The sequence below is a fragment of the Pinus tabuliformis genome, chromosome 2_1 (assembly GCF_031772625.1).
Source record: "Pinus tabuliformis cultivar Carrire ecotype Pingquan chromosome 2_1, CPIR1, whole genome shotgun sequence".
Classification (NCBI taxonomy): Eukaryota; Viridiplantae; Streptophyta; class Pinopsida; order Pinales; family Pinaceae; genus Pinus; species Pinus tabuliformis.
The window spans coordinates 357450971-357461904 of NC_142299.1; positions in this window are offsets into that span (position 1 = coordinate 357450971).

The following is a 10934-nucleotide window of genomic DNA, read 5'->3' on the forward strand; positions in this document are numbered from 1 at the left end:
GGTGTTACCTGTTGATCACCTGTTAGTGCCCGTGGCCCAACTGTTCCCAACAAATTCCCAACTAAAAAACTACTTTGGGAGAAGTATAAAAAGGCTTCAATGGGAAGGCCTAAGGGAGGAGAGAAGAGAGAGAAAGGTTATTATGCTGAGATTTCCCTGACCAGGTTTGAAGATCCTAGTGCCTCCTGCACTTCCCCCATTTACAAGAAACCCTTGTTTCCTTGTGTGATGATGTCCATCTACTACTTGAGATATCATGGAGTAAGTCATGGAAGGAGTTTGTTAAAGGCTTGAGACTGGACGAATCTGGAAGACGGTTCCGCTTGGAGCCTGCGAAAGGACGAATAAGGTGAAATTATTCCTTTCTGTACTTTATTTGTCTATAATAAAAGAAACACTTGTCTTTGTTCCTGATATAAATATTCTTCATGTTTATAATATCCATGTTATGATTCATATATGAAATTTTGTTTAATTGTATAACTAACTACTTTTCAATATAATATGAAGATGATTTCTTTATAATGTTTAGTCCATATACTGTTGTACTTTTTGGAATTGATTGTTTTGTAGGTTGAAGGAGCAAAAGGAACTCCAAGAAGGGTTTGGACCTGGTGAGCTCCAGTATTGTAGCAATAATGCTACAACTCCTGGGGCTTCCTGTCTCTCATTGTATCAACCCGGTAGTTCGTACAAACTTGGAAGCGACGGTGCTATATGCACAAGTACTAGCTCTTGTCGCAGCTGTCACTTGGTCAGCTGGCACAAGTCCGCTAGGGCTCAAGCCAACTTCTATAGGCTCTCAGAAGAAGCTTGCTAATTGATGGACGAAAGCTATTCTCAAAGGAAAACTACTCTACTTGACAAAATGGACTGAAAGCAAATCAAAGCATGTAAACCTAGGAAACCCTAATTTAACTAGTCTAACCTCTATAATGCAAAGAATGTGAATGAAACCTCTACCAATGCTGCTGTTACCTCTAATAAGTGGAAATGCATGGATCTAAGCTACTTGCATCATAAAAGACATGTTTTTGTATTTTTCCCTTAAGTGAATGGAATGATTGTGATTTTGTGCTAACTAGGGTTTGGTTGTGCAGATGGGATGGAGAAGGAAGGAAAGCGTGGGACAGGTTGGGGAGGCTAGGAGAGGTCCCTAGGGATCCTTAGCATCCATCCACAGAGGTTCCTCGCATTCAGATGCTCAGCAACCGAGTGAGTGGCCTCCTACAGGATGTCTGCAGGGGATCCTACAGGATACGCAGAGATTTCTACAGGATGTCTACAAATTGCTACAGGATGACCTACCGTGAGTGTTTGAAGTGATGGAATGGTAGGGGGAGATGTGTAAGGTAGGAATAAGGCTGGTGATGGCTCAGAAGCGGAAGAATAGGATAGGGAGTGAGTGTAGGGAGTAGGTTGGAAGATAGAGGACTAGGTCAACGAAAAGGGCTAGAGAATGAAGCTATGTGAGGAGTGAAAGACTTTGGGAGATAACAGAGTGGAGCAGGGGTCAAAGATGTGGTTGCATGCGTGATCAAGATGGAGAATGAGGTAATGGAACGAGGGAAAGCAGTGTAAGTGAAACAAATGCTTATGACTGTCACCAAACCGAAAATGCATCAACCTAATCTACCTGTGCGTATAAATTCAATGAACAACAATCCAAAACGCGAAGGAGAATGTGCATGAAGTTGTGATGAAGGCGTGTGTGCAGGTGTGAATCATGTGGAAAGATCTACCATAACGAGACTATATTGCAGCATGTATGAAGTGAAGAACTGTGTGTTTTTGTGGCTGGTATAGGCTGCACTCCAATCTCCAAATGGAGATGGCAGTGGAGACTTCCTCAACCTTTTTTTTGCTGGAGCTCCAATGTATTATCAACCTGCTAATCTAACTAAACAACCGAAAGCAATTCAACCATAAACTAGTCCTATCTATGCTCATGAAAAAGACTAATTCAACAACCTGTAATTCAAATTGCATGTGAAAATGAAAACTCAGAGTGCTGAAACGAAATGCAAACAACACTACAGCAGAGGGGATCTATGGCTCTCAGGTTGGGCCCTAACCTGAGAGCTATAGTCTCCTTAAGAAACTCAGAACTAGATCAAAATCTGCCTTCTTTATTCATAATCTGATATTATGCCAAAACTGGCTTACAACAAGAACTAACACCGAGCTGTGCTCCAAAATTACAATAGTAATGCGAAAGTTTCAACAACCTATCAAAGGCTACGGCCTCTATACTTATGCAAAACAGTGATCCAACAAGTGTCCTTGATTTTAGGAGCTCGGCTGTCCAACTAGAATTTAACTGCTGATCCTGTAGGACAGTCATAAGTGCTGTTACTGTAGAACAGTTGTAACTGCTGTTCTTGTAGAACAGCTGGCTGCTTCTAAGCTCGGAGGGGAGATGGATTGGAGCTCGGAGTTCTTGGTGGGAAACACGAGGAAGGTCCCAAGACTGTGGACATCCTCTCCTAAAAACCAGCAGTGCCACCTCCTTGTCTCCTTGTCTCCTTTTCACGTGGTCTTTTCTCCCTTTTAATGCAAAAACCTGAAATCATAATGCATTAGTCACGTAGATAAAGTGTCTACCCTTCTTCCTGCAAACAACACGAATAAACTAAGAAATGCATGCATAAGCAATAAAATATGAATGGTTTGAGCAAGTAGAATAGGCCAAAATGAGCCCAAATTGTACCAAAATTGGGACTCATCATCACCCCCCAGCTGAACCATTTGCTCATCCTTGAGCAACCTTGCTCCTGCTCCTTGTCCTTGGCCGAGGACTCGGGACCAGAACAGGCTCTTTCTTTTCTGCTTTTGATGGCCCTGCCTTCTCTGCCCCTGGTGGTGACGAGGGTGATGCTTCCTTCCCCTTTCCTATTTCCTTGAGTCGGGCTTCGGAAGGCGACTGGCCTATCTTTCGTGTCCAGGAAGTTATTTTTGGGCTCCCCTTTTCGGGGGTGGCTGATGTTTTAGAGGGGGTCCTTGCACTGGGTGAAGTAGGGACATCCCCTGAAGTGGTTTGGCTGTTGGGTGGAGGCTGTGGCTTGCCCGTGGTCATCCTCTTGCTTCTCCTGGCTTCAGATGGTAGAGGGGTCTCCCTCTCCCTTTTCTCTTTCGGTTTTGGAGGTGTGCTGAGGGCAGCCAGTGCCGCTGCTGCCTCCTTTTCGAGAATGCCAGCCTTCTCTTTCCTGCGTTTTGCTCTCTCGGAGCTCCTTGTAGAGGGCCCCTCCTTTTCAGATTTCGGGCTTCCTGTGGAAGACCCTGCTTTGCCCGCTTCCGGGCCTCCTGTAGAAGATTCTTTCTTTGTCTTCGGACTCTCTGTAGGAGGCTGTTTCTCAATGACTTTCGGGCCTCTTGTAGAAGCCCCTCTTTCCAATCTCGGGCTTCTTGTAGAAGCCCCTGTCTCTGTCTTCGGGCTTCCTGTAGAAGCCTGTGGTTGCACTTTCGGGCTTCCTGTAGAAGCCTTTGTCTCCGTTTTTGGGCTTCTTGTAGAAGCCTGTTCTCCAACGATTTTCGGGCTTCTTGTAGAAGCCTTGGTCTTCGCTCTTGGGCTTCCTGTAGAAGCCTGCTCCTTACTGATCTTCGGGCTTCCTGTAGAAGCCTTTGTCTTTGTTTTCGGGCTTCCTGTAAAAGCCTGTGTTTGTGTTTTCGGGCTTCCTGTAGAAGCCAGTTTTTGCTTTCCTGTAGACACAGGGGTCTCCACTTCCGCTTGCTTGCCTGCTGGAGTTTTGCTTTTTGCTTTTGTTGCAGGTGTTGTTGAGATACTTGGGCTGACGTGGGCCACCTCTGCTTTGTCCATTCTGCTCTTCATCCTCTTTTCCCTTGCTGACATGATAGGTGTGCCACCCTTTTCTTTGTCCTTCTTTTCCTCAGCCACTGCTTCCTTGTCTTCACTGCTGGAGGAGCCACTATCTTCGATCAAAATTTTAATGTCCCCATCTCGTGTTAGATTCCTAAATGACTCCCAGGAGAGGGGAACTTTATACGAGTGCAGTGCATCCTCCACAAGCAATTTTATTAACCCATGGTGGGCTATCTGATCAGGTATGCCCTCTCGTAGCTTTGCAGCACACTCCATTAAGGACTGCAGGAGATAATAAGGGATGCTCAGCTTTTGCTCTACAGGAAGGTCAATTCGGTGCCTCAACTCAGTGAGTAACCGACAGTGGTATGCATACACGATGCTGAACCGGCCTTCACAAGTAATATATTTCATGATTTGCAAACTGACTTCATTCCAAGGTGGTGATAAACTCGTTCTTCTTACCCCGTTTTTATCCTCCGAGAATTCTTCCTCAGGTGGAAAGAATTCTTTCTTTGCTTGTTGGCTCTGCTTCCGCTCTTCTTTATCCCACGGCAGACCCATGGGCAGTTATGTGATTCGACTTATATGCTTTGGGGTGAGTTGGAGGCTGAGACCTCTGAAGCTTACTGTGGCCAGTGTCTGGGATTTAGGCTTCAATGCCTGCAAGAATTCCTCGGCTACTTCATCATCGTAGCCCTGCAGCTTATCACAAAAAGACATCCATTGTGCTCTGGTGAAGAGCTCTACCACTGCGGGATTTCTCCTTAATTTGGTGGAATCTGCAGGTTCTCGCCTGATAAATCCACTAGGCATGATGGCACAATTTTCTTAACCGGAGGTGGTGATGGTGGAAGAGAGTTTAGTTTCGGTGACAGAGTGCAAAACAATGCGTATAACCCACAAAAATTTTACAACACAGTCTAACCACGCAACAATCCTGTAGAATTGCAGCATGGGCACACAGACAACAATTTGTCTACTTTCTCATTTACCCAGACAGTAACTGACAATCCTACCACCTTAAATGAGCAATTGCATGAGGAGTCCAGGGTTACCTCGTTACTCGGCCACCTTTTTTTACGTGAACACCCGCGTTCCTGTAGAAGACTGCGTTCCTTTAGAGACTGCTTCTTGTAGGACTGCGTTCCTGTAGGAGCAGTATGCAAACTTCGGGGAGGACTGCAATTGGACAGCGGTTGAGGTGCGCTTCACCGGTGTTCTGGTAGCCGAAAGCTTGGCGTATCAACGTGCCGAGGAAATCAGAAGAGCCACTCAAGTTTTGAAGTGGAGGTTGATGAATACGTGCGCATAATCTAGCCGATTAGATTTTGAATCGGCGCAGCTCGTGGCGCGGGGGGTGAGTTGTCCCCGCCGGACCGTTGGGCGACGTCACCCATCATTCGCCCGCATATTCACTCGCTGCCGCATTCATTCCCACAGATCTGCTGCCGCCCTTTTCGGTTAAACTCGTTTCTCGGTTGACGGGACTATCTTCACGTGCGTGCTGCGTGTTTTCTTTGTCGTGGCTGCCACCCGATCATCCGACTATACCATAACTAGCCGACGTGGCCAGTCAACTGGCCATACGGCTGCTCAACCATTCACTCTTACGCCATGCAAACAAATCAAAGTAATATTCATGCGATTTGATGGAGAGAAGGTTGAGACACTTACCTGCGCGCGTCTGCACACGATTTTCAGTTTTTGGACGACGGATCTACCTGCTGCACGCGACTTACACAGACCCGGAGGCTCATGGTTACAGGTTGCTGACGCTGGAGTGGATGGTTTTGCTTTCATGCGCCCGCGTTTCATCTCGGATGGCGGTGCTGTGGAGGGTATTCACTCGAGCAGGTTGAACTGTTACAGGATCCCCGCGAGGGGTCTCGTCACAGTCCTTTCTCCTTGGGTGCATGTTGCACGCTGGCGGTTCTGGCTTCTCGATCACGATCCCAGCGCTCTTGATGCATATGGTATGAGATATCGTCATTTGTTACCTTTGGAAATGGCTTGCCCGCGAGAACTCATCGATTTTCTTTGTGGGTGCCGGGACTTGGCCGCATGTCGACACGGGTGGTGGAGCAAGGTAACAGCGTCGTGCATGGGCCCAAAAGAGGCTTGCATGCGTCCACACCAACCCGTAGTCATCAGATTTGCTCATGAAACGCATTTTGGGCCGTTCCGAGCTTCTACAGGAAGTTTCCTGTAGAAGTACAGAGCTTCCTGTAGACAGGCAGCTCTTCCTGTAGAAATTTGCACCTTCCTGTAGAAACTGGCACCTTCCTGTAGAAAATCGCACCTTCCTGTAGAAAATCTGTGTCTTCCTGTAGGAGACTCAATCTATAATGAAAGTGCATATACCTTGAAGAACATAAGCATTCTTGGAGGAGGTGCTGGTGAGGTGTCCTGGCTGCATGATAAGGACCTTTGACCTTGAGTTGAGAGGCTTCCTCTCCTCCATAGAACACCTGCAATCTGCATGCAAATAACTTATGGATCTTGTTTTTTTCTTTTGTTTTTTTTTTCTTTTTTTTTTTGAAAGATAGCAGGGGCGCCTCAATGAGGTTTTCACCCCTACCACCTGCCTTAAGCGCCTCAGAGAGGTTTTCACTCAAGGATCTTTATCTCTTTTCTTTTTTTTTTGAAAGATAGCAGGGGCGCCTCAATGTGGTTTTCACCCCTACCACCTGCCTTGGGCGCCTCAAAGAGGTTTTCACCCAAGGATCTTTATTATTTATTTATTCTTTTTTTTTTTTTTTAGATTCTTCAGGGTGTGCCCAAAGCAGGGGCAGGACCCTTCTCTATGACCAATACTGCCTTCTCCATTGTTTTGATGAACTCTTGTCTTGAGGGAGGCTTCCTGTAGATCTTCAATCGATGCCCATTGACAAGCATGGGAATGGCTTCCTCATCAATGGTTCGAATGAGGACAGATCCATTGTCATGGCATTGTTCCACTACATACGGTCCCAGCCATTTGGCTCTCAACTTCCCCTTGAAGTCTTTGAACCTGGAGTCATACAACAAGGCCCAATCTCCCGGCTGAAATTGCTTGTCATGGAGATGTTGGTCATGCCACACCTTCCTCTGAAGTTGAACCACTTCTGAGTGAAGGAGGGCCTGCATGCGGTGCTCATCCAGGCCATTCAGCTGCAGCAGCCTTTCTTGTTGTGCATGGCTGAGATCTAGGTCCAGCTGAGCTGCCATCCTCAAAGTGTTATACTCAAACTCAATGGACAACAAAGCTCTCTTCCCATAGACCAGCTCATAAGGTGTGAAGCCGGTGGTGGTCTTCCAAGTGGTGTTGTAAGCCCATGTGGCTTCAACCAGGCGATCTGCCCAATCTTTTCTGCTGCTGCTCACCACTTTGGTCAAGATCCCCTCTAATGCTCTATTGGTGACTTCCACCTGCCCATTTGCTTGAGGATGATAGGGGGTGGAAGTCCTATGCTTGATCTTGTGATGAGCTAGGAGATCTTCAACCAAGTTGGATGTGAACTGGCTCCCTTGATCGGTCACCAGCTCTCTGGGGTAGCCAAACTTGTAGAAAATGTTCTCTCTTAGGAACTCGACCACCTTCTCTTCTGTTGCTGCTTTGATTGCTTTAGTCTCTGCCCACTTTGTCAAGTAGTCAGTACACACAATGATGTAGGATCTCTGCCTCGAAGAGGGATTGATTGGACCCACAAAGTCCATGCCCCACTTCTCAAATGGCTCAAGAGTCACTTGAGGTTGAAGAGGCATCTCATCCCTTTGGGTCGGTTTCCCCATTCTTTGGCATTGGTCACACTGGCTGACATATCTTCTGACATCTTGATGAAGTGTGGGCCAATAGTAGCCTGCCTGCAGGATCTTGAAGGCAGTTCTCTTTGCTGCAAAATGTCCTCCACAAGGCCCATCATGACAGGTGAGGAGGATGTCAAAGACTTCCTCTTCCCTTACACAACGCCTTAAGATCTGATCGGGGCCAAGCTTGAACAGGTTGCCCCCGATCCAAGTAAACGAGGCACTTTTTCTGATGATTCTACTCTTCTGTTTTGAAGAGAGGTGCGGAGGGAACTGAGCTGAAACAAGGTAGTTTGCTATATCAGCAAACCATGGAGAGAGTATTGAGATAGCAAACAGATGCTCATCAGGCATCTGGTCATCCATTGTCCCATCTTCATCTGCAGACAAATCCAATCTAGATAAAAAGTCAGCAACAACATTTTATCTACCTGGTTTATCAACAACGGTTAAATCAAACTGCTGCAATAAAAGTAACCATCTAATAATACGAGCGTTCACATCTGGTTTATTCATCAAATATCTAATAGCAGCATGGTTAGTATGTACAAATGTTTGATATCCAGTGATATAATGACGGAACTTGTTTAGTGCATGGACTACAGCTAAGAACTCTTTCTCGGTTATAGTGTAATTCAGCTCTGCTTTGGACAAGTTTTTGCTAACGAAGTAAATGGCATATGGAAGCTTTTGCTCAACTTGTCCTAAGGCTGCACCTATGGCTTTGTTCAAGGCATCAGTGTGGATGTGGAAAGGTAGGGCCCAGTTTGGACCTCTCAGGATTGGTGCTGACACCAACTTGTTCTTTAACTCATTCAAACTCTTCTGACAATCGTCAGTCCACCTAAACTCCACATATTTTTCCAATAGGCCAAACAATGGTGAGGCTAACTTGCTGAAGTCCTTAATGAATCTCCTGTAGTATCCCGCTAATCCCAAGAAACTCCTAACATCCCTGACCTTTTGGGGAGGTGGAACCTTCTTGATTAGAGCAATTTTGTTGGGATCCACCTGTAACCCTTGGCGAGAGATGGTATGGCCTAGCACGGTCCCTTCAGTCATTAGGAATTCACATTTTTCAGGGCTAAGGGACAAGTTCATCTCGATGCACTTGGTGAGGACTTTTCCCAAGTTGGACAATGCTTCCTGGAAGTTAGCCCCGTAAGGAGTAAAGTCATCCATATAGATTTCTACTGCATCATGGACCAACCCTTATAAGATGCTCAGGACAGCTCTCTGAAAGGTAGCAGGAGCATTGGATAGTCCAAAGGGAAGGACTCGGTAGGCAAAGGTACCCCAAGGACAAGTGAAGGTGGTCTTATCTTGGTCTTCCGGGCTGATTTGGATTTGATTGTACCCGCTAAACCCATCCAGGAAAGAGAAGAACTTCTTTCCTGCCAGTCCATCCAACACTTGATCTATGAAAGGTAGAGGGAAATGGTCTTTCTTGGTAGCTTTGTTCAGCTCACGGTAATCCACACAGATTCTCCACTTCCCATTCTTTTTGGGAACCAACACTAGAGGGGACACCCATTCACTATCTGAGATGGGGTAGATGAATCCGACATCCAACAGTTTCTGCAATTCTTCCTTGACAATGTCTTTAAGTGCTGGATTCATTCTCCTCTGAGGTTGCCTAACCGGTTTACAATCCTCTTTGATGTATATATGATGGGTATAGATCGAGGGATGGACTCCTTTCATCTCTTTATAACTCCAAGCAAAAGCGTCTAGGTGGTTGGCCAACAGACTACACAGCTCCTTTTCCTGGGAAGGAGATAGGGAGGAGCTGATTTTCAATGCTTGCTCAGGGCCGAACTCCACATTCTTAACTCTGGGAGTGACAGGGTTGGTTGTACAAAGATCCACTAAGGTGCTAGCTTGGGCATCCTCCACCAATTTTTCTAAAGGTAGTGCACTGGTAGGTGGGTTTTGGATCAAAGTCTCAATAAAGTCATCCTCGGTTGGGGGGTTTCTTTTAGTGGTATCTAGGGTACACAGAGGTGCTGAATACACCTCGTCTTCTTCTCCTTCCTCCAAACAGAGCGGTAAATCATGCTCTAAAGAAGGTTGGGCAGGAGGGTATAGGACTAGCTGCTTGGACATGGGACCATTTTTGATGGTCATGTTTCTTGCCCGACAACTTATGTAAGCATATGCAGTAGCTAACCAAGGCCTTCCTAAGATGAGAGGATATCCAGTAAGCTTGGCCTTTGGTTGCAGAACCAGGAAGTCTGCAGGGTATTCCCAAGAATCGATGGAGACCATGACATCCTCCACAATCCCTTCGGGAGTCACGGTGGAGCGGTCTGCTAATTGCAGTACTGTCGAGGTCTTCCTCAAGGAACCCTGAAGATTGAGTTTAAGCATGGTATCCCTGGTCATCACATTGATGGCCACCCCCAGATCAATGAAGGTGTGGGGGATAATGGTGCCATTGATGTGAACATCTACTACAGGACTTCCAGGATCTAGGTACTTTGGGCAGATGACTTGTCCTAGCATAAGGTCAGACAGTTGTCCTATGAAATTGATAGTTGAGGCATCTTTCCTTCGTCTGCCTGGGTGTTTGAAACACTTCTCCTTAACCAGCTTGTTATAAATGGGCACATCCTTGATAGCTTGGAGAAGGGGTATCTTCACACACAACTGCTTGAGCTCTCCCATAAGCTCATCCTCCTCTGGGTTGGGTTGTGTGGTGGTTGTTAGTCTCTTAGGAAAGGGTGGAATAGGCTTTGGTTCACTCTCCTGATGGTCTTCCTCATCCTCTGGGGGAGGAGGTTGGCGATCTGGAAGATTCTTTCCAGATCTAAGATTGATCTCCTGGATCTCCACAGCATAGGTAGTGCATGAGGTCTCCCCAGTATATACCTGCTGAGCCTGTCTATTGTTGGGGTTCGGGTTCGGTTGAGCAGGCATCTGGGGTTGCCTTGGAGGAGCAGGAGGTAAAGGCTGAGGTTGAACTGGTGGTGGAGGCAAAATGGCAGGAGGAGTGTTGTATTGGGGCCTCCACCCCGACTGAGGTGCACTCGATTGAGGCTGTGACTGGGCATGTGAATGATAGGAATGAGAAGTAGGTTGAGTAGGGTACTGAGGCAGATAAGACCATGGATGAGGCATGGACCAAGAAGGATGAGCAGGGGGACCCCAAGAAGGCATGGGAGTCGATTGGTTGGGGTTATAATAAGCTTGTGGTGCCCCTTGCATCCCCTGCTGATAAGGTCTAGATCGTTGTGGCCTCCTTTGGTTGATGAAGTAGAGAGGTTCAGTGGGGGCTTCGGTTCCTTGGTACATGGCTTTAAACCCAGGTAAGGTTGGACACTGA